This window comes from Nestor notabilis, unplaced genomic scaffold (assembly GCF_000696875.1).
Source record: "Nestor notabilis isolate BGI_N333 unplaced genomic scaffold, ASM69687v1 scaffold17064, whole genome shotgun sequence".
NCBI lineage: Eukaryota > Metazoa > Chordata > Aves > Psittaciformes > Psittacidae > Nestor > Nestor notabilis.
In genome coordinates, this window is record NW_009924439.1 from 79958 (window position 1) to 93058 (window position 13101).

General features: G+C 43.0%; 1 protein-coding gene across 1 annotated transcript in view; it reads left to right on the top strand.

Moving 5' to 3' along the window:
* The window catches only part of PHACTR3 (phosphatase and actin regulator 3), a 48322-nt gene that overhangs the window by 21958 nt on the left and 13263 nt on the right, over window positions 1-13101 (top strand). The window lies entirely within an intron of this gene.

Sequence of the window (13101 nt, forward strand, 5' to 3'; positions counted from 1 at the left end):
GAGGTGTTTGCTCAAGGCCAGCAGCAGGGACAGCAGGGATGGACTGGTTTTGATCAGTAACCAGGGCAACAGGGTAGAGCTAAGAGAGAAACAGCATTACTGTGGCATGCAGCCTAGAGCAAAAATTTAAGGTTCTATGAGGCTCAGACTGCACCATTTGGGTTTTATGTGTGGGGTTTGTTTTTTTTGAGAGCTACATTTGGATATCTGCAAACATGAATATTTTAGATGAGACAAAGTGGATTGTTAAATAATCTGCGCTGTGCCTGCCCACACTGGGACAGCAAACACTGCTCACCGCCAAAACACTTGCAATCAAATTGAGAAACATGAATAAAGGTTCATTTTTGAGGCTTATTAAATATTAAATATCCCAAGCCTCTCCTGAAAGAAACATTTATTGATATTTAGACTAGCTCCATTCATGTGTGTGCATTTGATTAAACTTTACCTCAGGGGACAGGGAATGAGAAGTATGCATATGGATCAAAGCAAATAGGCCAGAGTTTATGGAGGAAAACACCACTGCCATAGGCACACTTGCCCTCAGCTAAGAAATGAGCTGCTGAGTGAACACAGACAAGATTTTGGTGCACTTCCTGATGCTCCTGCAGCACTGGAGATAGAGTAAACACCTTCCTCCAGTCTCAGTGACTGCTGTTTGTTCTCTGTAGCATGGTAGCACTTAATACCCAAAGGAGAACAGCACATCATGCCAGTGACTGCCCAAGACAGAGCAGATGACAGTTCCTGTCAAAAAATCCCCTGTGTATCCCATACAAGAAGAGAATGTCATTTTACAGTTTACATTATGTTCCAAGGCAGTACAGGCAGAGTAAATCATAGATGTGCCACGTTAATACCTATTGTCTTAGGAAGGAAATTGCCACAGACCTTGACCATGGCCTTGACCATCTTGACCTTGCAAGCTTTCTGTGTTCATGTCAGGGAAATATTTCAAGGTGCACTCCACTATTGTTAATGCCAGTATTTGGGCCAATCAATTGCTCATGAAATGTCTTCATAGGTCAGGAGCTTAATTTTATGGTTCTAAAATATACAAAAAATGGTTTTCACCCCAGTGCATCCCTAAAATCAAGTTCAGCCATCACATTCAGTGACATATCCAGCCTACCTCATATTACTGAGCTGCCTAGAAGGTCACATCTCTCTTCAATACAGTCTGACTTCTCTTAGTGTGAAACGTCTAATGGAATCGCAGCTTCAAGTAGCGTAACTACAGGCTTTATCCTTTCCATTTACTATTTCTCTTGCTTAATAAGGAGCCTAAATATTTATTTTAAAGGAGGCATACCTAAAGTCAAGTGTCAGTACAAGGACTTAAAAAGGAAACTGCTCTACTGGAAAAGGGTTGGTCATTACTAAAAACTGGAAAATGTACTCTCTATAGGTAAAGGAAGCTCTCTATAGGTATAGGAAGCCTCGATAGTGTCTGCTGTCACCCTATGGAGCAGTCTTTGGTACAGGCCATTAGTCTCATTGGTGATTTCTAGAGGATGGCTAAAAGCCATCTTTGTTCCAAGCAGTGGAACACAGGCTTTCATTTAGCAACTTCCTCCCGGAATGTGGAAGATTCAGCACATCTCAGGGAACAGACGGTGCAGAGATTGCTGGAATAGGCAGGAATGGCAAAACAGATTGGAAGCGATTTCCCATACAACTTCCAGCACATATGTGCATTGGCAGAACTCAGCTTTTAACTCATCCACCAGAACAGAACATGATCATGCAAACAAGCTCAGGTGGTGGATGCATGCAGAAAAATATTTACACCAGGGAAAGCAAGTAAGTGTCCAAAAAAACAAAAAGTAAACCCGGGTACTGGTAAAGGCCAAAGACTCAAAGCCCTAGGGATATCCCTGTGGAGTTTCTGATTGGGACTGATGAGGTCTCACTCCACAAAATCCAGACAACCACAGAGTTCCCACTCAGAGCACAACCTGGCAGTAGCATTGAAATGTAACCTCTCTGCAAAGAGAGAAACTCTTGGATGAGATTTTGTGGTCTTAAAATTCATCCATTTTACCGATTCTTGTGCAGCATAATCTCTTTGTGACAGCTTGGAAGTTTATCACTAAGGAATCCTAAGAGTTCTGGTGTAAGGTACTGGCTGGGAAATGGGATCCAATAGAAATGTCTGTTCTCTGGATGATTTTGCAACTACTTACGCAGATAAGAGCACACTGCTGCTGCTGCACTGGCAACACTGATAACAGCCATGGGACTCGCTGGCTTGGTTCTGAACCCATATATGCCATCATACTAGAGACCTGTACTTTAGCACAAAAGAATAGTGTCCAGGCAGATTAATGAGTAGCTATTCAATGGTTGGCTGCATGAGAATGGCAAGTACACAGTACAAGTACACAGGCAGTTGTTTTCAAGACCAATATTTCTCAGCATATTTGTACACATTTGAAAGCTCACTAGCAAACTGCCTCAGTCCCACAGTGCTATACTCTGGAGGGAAAGCTGTGCTGACGTATGTAACATACAAAGTATACTGAATAACAGCATCTATGTAACTTCAAAAATGGAGAGATAAAAAACCCCAACATTTTCTCTAAAGTGCAGTATTTTTAAATGGTTCTGGCTGTAACACATTGCAATGGTAGTTGTGAACCTTCTGGGAAAACCAGCTCTCTGCTCTCGTGCTGACGAGTGTTTATGCAGTCAAGGCTAAAATCCTTCTTTTTCTTCACTTTCCCATTCATTTCATCTCAAAAGAGAGATTGAGGAATTCTGCTATATCTTTTGAGGCAGATTCTACGTTTAAGCAGTGCAAGTCCACTGACTTTAGATCTACCACTGACTGACAGCAGCGTGAGTTCAGATTCAAGTATCCATTTATGTGCACTGCTGCTTTTGAAAAGTGTATTTCCCTATTTCCTGCTCCCAGCCAATTCAGCCTCCCACTTGTTGCCATGGAAACAACCATGTCTCCCTCCTCCGCCATCCAAAATGGCAAGATTCCATTTTCCCAAGATTTCCCTTTCCAGTAGTGTTTCTTTTACTAATTCACACGTCCCCAGTGCCCCAGGCATAGTGTGCACTTGCAATATTCTACTGTGCATTAGGCAACAGGGCTCCCAACAGGTCTTGGTTCCCATTATTATGTGTTGGGAGCGCAGATAATAAGCCCTCAGTGGAATTCCATGAATTGAGAGCTCTTTGTGTCAAAAGGCAGAAGAGACATTTGCAAGTACGATTATTTGCAATACCTGTTTTCTGCCTTACAGACTTACTTTGTTCTAGAAGCTGAAACCTGGGGGAGTAAAATAGTTGCTAGACTGAAAAGTGACGCAGGAAAAGGTTGTTTAATTAAATTTGATATGTGACTGCTTAGAAAGTTCATGTTTAAACTGCCTGGGTGGCTGGTGCTTCTCAAGCACGCCTTGTATAACCACAGTTAAAGGCACTCCACTATTACTTAGTGTTTCAATGAAAACATGAATTCCTGGAAAAGACTACACTTGTAATTTTCACTTCATGTTCCGTTTCACCTCCTTGGATATTTGCATAAGTAGACACGATGCTTTAAGCAGCACTTAAAAGATTATGGAGAGAGGAATTCAGATACAGCAATGTGGGCATCAAAGGAGTCAGACGGGAAGAATGATGCTTTTGTGGACACAGAGTGGAACCAAAGCTCAAATACCTAAACCTGATCTTTACCACATTGAAAATGTTGGCATGAGTAAGTGGATCATGCTGGGGCAAGGTTTCTTGGCAATGTAAAGTGAAAAGGAGGTATCTCATTCAGTACTTTACCGCATCTGGAAATGTGTTCTAGTGCTGCCCTGAGGTTCTTGGAAAGGCATTTTGAGTTGACTTGCCCAGAAACTGCAGGCATAGCTAAATGCACACCCAGATTAGAGCCTGGGTTGTACCTCAGCCTCACATAACAGAGCGTGAAGTTCACAGTGGAGACAGAACAATACCAAGCAAACAGCAGTTCCGATTTTGCAGCCTAAAAGCATAAAGCATGACAGTTCAACATGGAGCAGTCATAAGGGAAAATTCTACCTATCAACGAAACAAAAGCTGTGCCCTGCTTTGAGAACAGCGTGTCCAGTGCCACTTCCTCACAGTAATGTCTCAGCCCAGCTTTGCACTGAAAAGGCATCAGCCCTCCAGACCGAGAGATTCAGTGGGAAACTGGACTGAATCCATGGAACTTTGGGGAATATTTGATTTTGACCAAGAAAGGGAGGGAGAGGGTGTCTACAAACTACTAGTAGCCCTGATGCAGAAATCAAGTAGGTACTGAGCTGACCCCCAGCTTAGAGGTAAGCCTATATTCAACATCAAGGTTTTTTGATGAAGGTCCAACTGTGCTTAAACTCCCACTTTGCTGAACTAGAAATTGGGGAACTGCCCTGATTTCACAAGGCTGGGAAAACTTGGCACAGATTTACTGCAGAGCCAGAAAGGCAGGAGCAGGCACAAAGAAAAGATCAGCTGTCATCTCTAATGTTATCTACATACAATTCAATGCATTTCATTCTGATTTGGCAGAATCATCCAGGTAACCTTGTCACTGATGCTAAAAATAACCCTGGCAAGTGCAGCGGGGGAGAGTGTGAAAGCCTCAGCTCCTGCGTGAGGCAGGAGCTATATATAGAGCTAGCATTTAATATCATGGGGGTGTGTGCAAGCCAGAGGAGTCTCCTGCTCTCTCTGCTCTGCACTAGGCAGCAAGAGGAGATGCTGGCAGCAGGGACTGGCTGGGGGTTGCTGCGGGAGATTTGCATGTGGCTGTGGGATTTTATTAACAGCTTGCACAGTGCCCAAGTACATTGGAAACCTGGTGTGGTGTGAGGATTTGGGCTTTTCTTAATGTTTTGTCCCTTTTCTGTTATGGGCTCAGCTTTTCGGGCTACAGTAAAGAACAAGATTGCAGAGGATGGGGAAGGACTGGAAAAATGGAGGAGGCGCAAGTGATAGCTAAGGTTTTTTGGAGTTGCCTCCGGGATTTAGATGTCTGGATTCCATAGGCATTAATACTCCTTATTCCTTGGTGTCAGGCAGCAGTTCACAGTTGGAAACCCAGCTTTGTACCCACTGACAGACAGCACTGGCCTTACAACTAAGGACGCTGAGATTTAGTGTCTGCTGCCAGAGGTACTCTGAGACAGTCTTCAGGGACAAAAATCAGGAGGAAAAGGAGAAAGCTCAAGTTTTGTTAGTGTCTCCAAGCAATGAATCAGTTTAGCCTCCTGTTTACATGGCTTTTCAGGTCCAAGGGAGCTGCAGCACAGCTCATATACTTGTATTAGAAGAGGTTCAAGTACATCCCAATGTGCCTTACCTTGACTACCCTGACCCTTAAGGACTAGAGAGCCTTTGTTCCCTTTCAGGTAATAGACTTGCAAAGTAGAATGAAGTTCACTAACATGAATCCCTGGTCAGCAAGTAACAAACCCTGGTTGTAACGGACCCTCCAGACAGCAGCTCTTTAACCAGAGTTGCTTGTTGCTTCAGTAATGAAACACAGTGCATGTACAATTACTTATGGAGCACCCCAGCAGCTCTGGGCAAGAGCCATGATTTGCAGCTGAACCAGAAAGAGCAATTTTCTATCTCAGACCAGCCAACAACATGTTTGGAAAGAATTTTTGAACACACTAATTAATTTATAAAGGATTGCAACAGGGAGGACTTAGTCCTGTATGTTAGCTTTGGATTTGAACAACATGCACGTGACTCAAAGCTGCTCTCAGTGCAGGTTTGTATCACTGAGGATTCAGCGAGCACCACCTGTTAAACATTGGGCATTCACTTTGTGCAGACATGGGAAGTGCCACTGCAGAGGACAGTTACTACTGCCTGGGGACAAGTAAAAGTTTCACATGTCCAGGGCAGAGCTGATGAGAGATTGTCTTCTGGGAAGACACTAACTCCTTGTACAACTCTGTTCTACTTCTCTGGCTCCAGTGTCATGAATTCATAATCAAACACATTTTCCAGGCACAGTGAAGGCAAGGGTAGCAGGTCATGCACAGCAGGGAAGGGATGAGCAGAGCAGCAGGTGTAAACACAGAAAGGAATAGAGGGCCTTTTCTGGGACATAAAGTCAGTTCCTGGAATAGATCTTCTGGGATAAGTAGCACATAGGAAACGAGAAATAGGAGAAAAAAAAATAAAAATCAGGGTTCAGAAAGCTGTAAAGTGCCACAAGGGAGCATAATTGTGTAAATGAACTTACAGGACAACTGCTAAAGCAGGTGTCATTAAATGAGGAAGAAACATTTTCGGGAAGCAGCAGTACACTTGTTTTGCCCAGCCAAACTGCCTCCCACTAGCAGCGTGTTCAGGCTCAGATCTTCTCTCAGAACTGAGGCACCTACACGTGCCTTAAGAACTGAGCCCAAGCCCTGCCCAGTGACAAGCAGCCATAAATCAACCTGGAAACCTACAGAAAGCCAGTAATGCTTGGTAATGCCTCACCTTACACTGGATTGTGATTCAGGTCCTTAAGCTACTTTGGATCTGCAGCACCAGTAATTACAGGAACAAATTGCTTTAATTTAATTTGTGCAACTGAATCGGTAGGGACCACAGTAAAGTTGCTCTGGCTGTCACAACCCTTTGTGCTGCTTAATGACAAAACCCAGACCAGAACAAGCACTGTAGCAGTTGTGGGCTCCTGATAACCCCAGCGTTGAGCAGTGATTCAGGCACTCACAGTGGCATCACTCCCTATTTGTGGGGATGGTTGCCGTGGTACTGAGATTATTTAAGACTTTTTCTTTTTGGTTTAAACCTGTTAATAAAATTCACGAAGCAAGTTTTATGCACTTTAAGCCAAGCACTTACTTCACTGTAGTTGAAATAGAAGCAAGATAGGATGGACACTGTACATCTGAAATGCCATGAACTGGTATAGGCAAAATCCCAGCCAGAAAGGACTTCAGCTGCAAGTTTTTCGATTTAACATACCCGATTTCTGACTTGCCACTTTAAAGCACATAAGAACAAAAAAGAGAGAGGGGGAGCTTTGGTGTTGGGTTGATTCTCCCCACTCTTTTAAAGCTAGCCAAATTTATATGCAGACTGGGTGTATTTCACCGTAACTGTTTCACCATAACTGTTGCTGGGAATTGCCAGCAGAATACCTAAGCAGCTAGAATTCAATTCTCCCACAAAATTTTTAGTCTGGGGAAGGGAAGAGTCAAAAGCTTTCCCATTCTGTGGTGTTACATCTGCCCAGGCCATACCTGTGCATATGGAGGTCATATGGCCAGTACCGCAGTAGTATGTTATCACTGATTTATGGGGCAGTGTTGTCGGGAGTCATCTGCACCTTTGCATGAAGAACCTGAACATGTTTTTGGACTCTCTTCCAAGAACTGGCTCATCGTATGTGATCCAAGGAAAACACAATTCATACAGTGCAGTTGCTGGCCCTCCAAATACTGTTTGAGTTACTACAGCTTCCTCCTGTGGCTCCGAGAACAACTTTTGTAGCCTGGTTCATTCAAGATCTTAATTCTTCCCAGGAATCAGAGCCTTGGGCTTGCTGCTTTCATAAAGGAAAACTGGGTCAGTCTAGCTCAGTTTCTACCTTGCTGAAATAATCTTAGAGAAGGCAAGAGGTGCTGAAAAATGAAGAAAATAAATATTAGAAAATAAGGAGGGGGAAAGAGAGAAAAAGAGATCAGAACAGAAGGACATTGGTTTTAATCAAACACTGCTTAATATATATTGTACAGTCTTAGCCAGGACTACATTTTAATAATTGATAAACATTTATGATTCTATTGCCTGTGGCCACCTGGCAAGCTGCAGCTCTATAATCAGGTCTTGTGGGGTTTTTCCTGTTATTTGTGTAGCTTGGGAGGTGCTTGGGTCAAACAGAGCAGGGCAAGTTTCCTTCAGTGGTCAGCACACTTCTTTGACCTCTCCAGACTATCGAGTGGGGCTTTTTTCCCCCCTGGAAATCACTCTCATTTACTATCTTTTTCTTTAGCTGTCACATGTAACAGATCAAAAGACAAAAAAGGACTCCCAGATTTATCAAGCTGTGCTCAAGCATTTATGCAGTGAAATAAAAAAAAAGAAACAGACACCTCTGGAGGTTGGGGAGCTCCTTCTGTTCAAAGTCTACTTATGCAGAGAACTGTATCAAGGCAAATAGGAAACACACCTTCTTGAAGAACCAGCATGTTGGCAAAATCTGAGAGTTACATCACATTAGAAACAGGTTGCTTCAGTCTAGTTAGTCCATTGTTGTACAAAGGTGTGACAGGCATTTTGTTTTGTTAAAATTATGCAAAATACTACTGGGCCAAGAGCAAACACCAGGATAAAACCATGAGTGCCCCACCGTTGAAGAAGGCCCTCAGAAATCAAGACTACACAGCTCACAGACGAGCAACCATTGTCATTTCCTGGAGATGATCATATTCATTAAGCAAATTAAATTCTGAATGAATTAATACTTCATTAGTTTTTCAGAAATCATGTTAAAAACAATTAAAAAGCAGGATGTCCCAACAGTCTCTCCAGATAGCAGCTGGTCTACTGCAAAGGGATCAGGCTCATATGAGGGGGTCTGCAAAAGCCGTGTTCTGGCCAGGTTACACTGAGCCTTGTATTGTAATTCTCACAGGGAATGGCTACAGTTCTTCCAAATACCACCCAACAGGGGAAAAATCCTCCTCCTTAAGTAAAGGTTAAACAAACCACTACTAATGTGGTAGTTATATTTGCAGTCATCATGCAATGAAGTTTAAAGAAATCTTTTGCGGCTTGTTTACAACATACAGGAAAAAAATACTGGTGAACAAGAAGCATGTGGAAATACCAAGTTTAGGTCTGCAGGGATGATTAGAGCAGGAAGCTCATCTTAGCAGGGACTAGCTGGTGGACTAGAGGCCCAGCATTTAAATGCAGGATTACCTGTGACTTGCTGTGCAACAGCTGCAATGAAGAAACCACGCTCCAAAAGCCTAGAAAAGCAGTGTATGATGGAGCTCGTCTGCAGAGTCAAGGGCTGTTCTAGCCTTGAAGTCACTCCCACCTTACGCTGCTCTGCTTAGATAACTCCTATCCTAGCAGTCAGAAAGTAACTCTAAGGAGACACAGATGTGCCTCCTTAAAATTGAATCCTTTCCCAAGAACACGGAGAACTCACAAAGGTTTTCTGTCCCAGCCTTGCACTTTGACAGTAAAAGACAATGTATGTTGTACTGCAACAAATCATAGCAGTGATATGGAAACCAAATGCTTAGGTCAACAGCAAATGTTACATAATTAAATTCTTATATTTATTCAACCCAGATTTCAAAAGGTCAGAATTTTCTGTCCAGACTGAAATTTGCCAGCAACCTCTATTTGGTTTCACATCACCACAGCTAAACACAGGATCCTAAATGGAACTAAGGAGGGTTCTAGAAAGCTTTGGGGAAGAGTAGACAGAATATGAAGATGTTTATGAACTGAAATCCTCTCTTCATTTCCGTGTAAGTTAGCCTGTTGGTAACGCTCAGTGTCACACTTTGTGGCATCAAGTGACAAGACATACTCCTCTCACAGCCCAACTTAAAACCAAAGAAAACCAGAATCACTGAATGCTATTTGCAGTAGGAAATTAATAAATCCCTGGTGGGTCTACAAGCCTGATTTTTCAGCCAAGACACTTTGCGACATTTTCCTGCTTAACCCTATTGTACAGGAGAGGTATAGACCAGCTCTGCAGAGATCTGCTGGTGAAACAACTAACTCACAGATGATTACTCCTGTTGTGACCAGGGGACTCGCACTCCTGCAGGTGCTGGGCCACATCTCTGAGCTGACAGTGAAATCTCTCATTTCACTCTGAATGCTGATAGCAGGAACACTCTTTGCATTGAAAATCAACAAATAACTCGAAAGATTAAAAAAAATTAAATAGGAATGCAATAAAGAAGTGGGATTCAGAACATGCTGTGGCCAAAGGCTGGCCAGCCTTGGTAAATGACAGCATGAGGGCAAGCTGTTGGTCTAGCTCTGTGCTGAAAAATACTGGGCTAACAATAGTGTGCACAAGAGAAACAGAAAATAGTACAACAGATGGTGATATGCTATCTGAAGGCAGGGATACCCCATCCTTTTGGAGATGCTGTGTGGGTGAGTGACAGGCAAGAACTAGAAAGTCCTTGCGTTGCCAGGGAGTGTTCCCAGAGAGATTCCTGCAATTTGATAGCAGGTGTGCAGTCATACATATGGTCCCAGCAGGGACCGTCTATCCCAGAAGCATTTGCAACATTAGGAATCACTATCATTTAGGGTTGGTTTTTTTTTTTAGGGATTACACAAAGCCAAGAAAGTGCTCCACTTTCCTTGATTGACTTCAGTAATTAAGAAGCTGTCCCTTGGCATGAAGCCTGACATTCCAACCAGTCTGCAAAGTGCAGCAGCATGCACTCTCCTGCTAGGGTTTGAGGCTGCTGGGTTAGTAGGCTCACACAGCTTGAAATCACCAGCTCTGGGGTAAATCCTTGCTGTTGCTTTATGCAACACTTTGCCGTGGCAAATATGCCTGCAGATGTTTATTTGTCACTTTACAGATTGCCAAAGGGTCCTTTATATACAAATACAGGTTACAGGGAATAGAGAAGTACCTTGTCCAGAGCTCACATCTCATGGGGAAACTCTCAGCAGTTTGTATCCAGAGCAAGAATGGCCATTCCCAAATTATTTTGTTTTAAATGAGGAGGTGAAGGAGAACTTACATACAGCCAGCAGAGGCAGGCTGACAAGCTATGCATACCAGTATTTCTTTGTCTGCTTACTGCAAATCCAGCTGTGGTTTCTTCCAGTGACCCAAATCCCACAGTTGTACAACTGCAGTGGCATCTGTTAGTAGGAGCAACTCTTTATAGGTTAAGTGGACAGTATTGCAGGATCTTAGTGCTAGTTGTGCAACAGGGAGCACCCTAGCTCAATTCAGGGCATTTTGGATGCTTCCATCCATGCACTGCATCTCTGTTTGATGGACTCTGAAATGCAGCTAGTGCTACAGTCCAACTGGCATGTCTTTCTGTCTTCCCATCCCTGTTCCCTCTGACTGCAGTGGCTGAAATTGTGTTCCTGGCTGCCTGGGAAGTTGAGTCATGAGCCTACAGACACTTCATTTCTCACAGGGTCAGGACTGGCTGGGAAGCCAGCCTCAGCTCCCTGCAGGAGATCAAGCACAGGCACTTTATTAGGCATCATTTATACAGTGAAGCTAAAACCTAACTTCTTGTTTCTTTCTTTTTGTATGTACCATTACCCAGAAGTATGCAACTGTTTCACTAGGAGTATTGTCTCAGTAAAGTGGCAGTCCCCACCACTGGGCAAAGGTTTGCTTCTGGTCTACTGGAGATTGACTAGCAGAGTCCCTTCTTTTGCTCAAGCAGTTTCTATCAGAGTTGATTTTACTATCATTTCAGCAGTGGCAGATGCCTTCATTTAAAATAATATAATGGTAAAACATACACAATAAGATAGAACTAACCCCCTGGGAATTATATGATTCCTCTTGTTTGCTTGTCCTGAAGCATCAAACCCACAATGTTCTCAATTTGCCCAAATCAGAGATATGTAACATTGATGGGCTTTTTCCTGTGGGAACACAGGGCTCCAGAGTTTTACTCCTGCTTCAGAGATTGGGGGAAAAAAATAAAAAATAAATAGTCTATTATTTTGTAATGAAATATTATTACCCACTGTCAGTGACCCACAGAGTGTGACCCAGGTCATAACCAGCATGTGGTTTCACCTGGAAGACCCTTCAACATACATTTTAATACACAGCCTTGAGCCCTCATCAGCCTTCAGCAGAGGAGTTGCACTGGGAGCCTGCACCGCTCAGACTGTTATCTGAAGAACATGTTCTTTCAGCAGTTTTTCTTGCTGAGCTATTTTTAGCTTGAATGTATTCCCCAAACCAGATCTTTGCCCAGCTGCAAGGCAAAGCAGAAGCAAGAGCAAGTAGTAGAGCTGCTCACGCTGACACCACTACCAAAAGAAAGAGCATGTCTTTTGTTGAATAATCGATTGTACTTTTGGCACCCTAATGACGAAATATTGTAATTCTACTACAAACAGGACAGATCCACTAGGTAACAGCTCTGTTAAACCACAGAGTGGGAGAGCAGATGGAAGGGGGAGGAGAAATCTCCTGTTCTGAAATAAGCAGCTATTACATTTACACTCTAATGTAGACATGTTAGTTCTTGTATAGTAACTAATAGCTCAACTGAAAATGGAAACCCTTATGTCAGTCCTGGAATGTGCCACAACATCCTCCAAGAGCCCTTAACTGCATGTTGAGAGAGGTATGGAAACAAAAGCTGCCTGAAGGTTATGGAACGATGCTCAGAATCTTTACTGAGCTTTGCAGCAGGCCTTTGAACTGAGAGGCAGGCTCTGCTCTCCAGCTGTGTCTGGCCTTTCTTCCTCACACATCGAGATGACTATGAAAGCAAAGGTCAAATGCAGCTGGGCTTTCACAGGTGGTGAAAACAGTGATTACCATAAAGCCTTCTCCACCTGAATCCTCTCACATAATTAGATCCTGGCTCTGTTGGTGTATTTCAGCCCACACAGTTATTATCACCAAGTAACACTCTGCAGTACCAAACCTGTCACAAGGATGTAGGTCATTCATGGGCAGTGTGTTATGATACAAGAGTCATGCTGGGCAAGTATGTAGTATTTATTCCAGCTGAAATCTGAACTCCTTATTGCTGGTCTTATATCACAGAAATTATAATGATGGACAACTGTAATTGTCTGGAAAATGAGTGACAACATAATTAACTGAAACTCTTGCTGATTTGCAGCCTTGAAAATCCAGCCAGAACTAAAGGCCAAACAAGTGAGTAAGATATGTAATTAAGGCAACAAACACAGCCTCTGCATTTATCCAGCATCTTCTGCTGGACACCCAAAGGCAGTTTTCTTAATTGGATGCAAAAAATAGTCTATGGAGGAACACAGACACAAATATTGGGCAATTAAAGTAAAAGTTTTCGTATGCAAGTCACAAAATCTACCATACCAACTCCCCTTTGTCATACTGCTCTATCAAAGAATGGCAGCAACTAC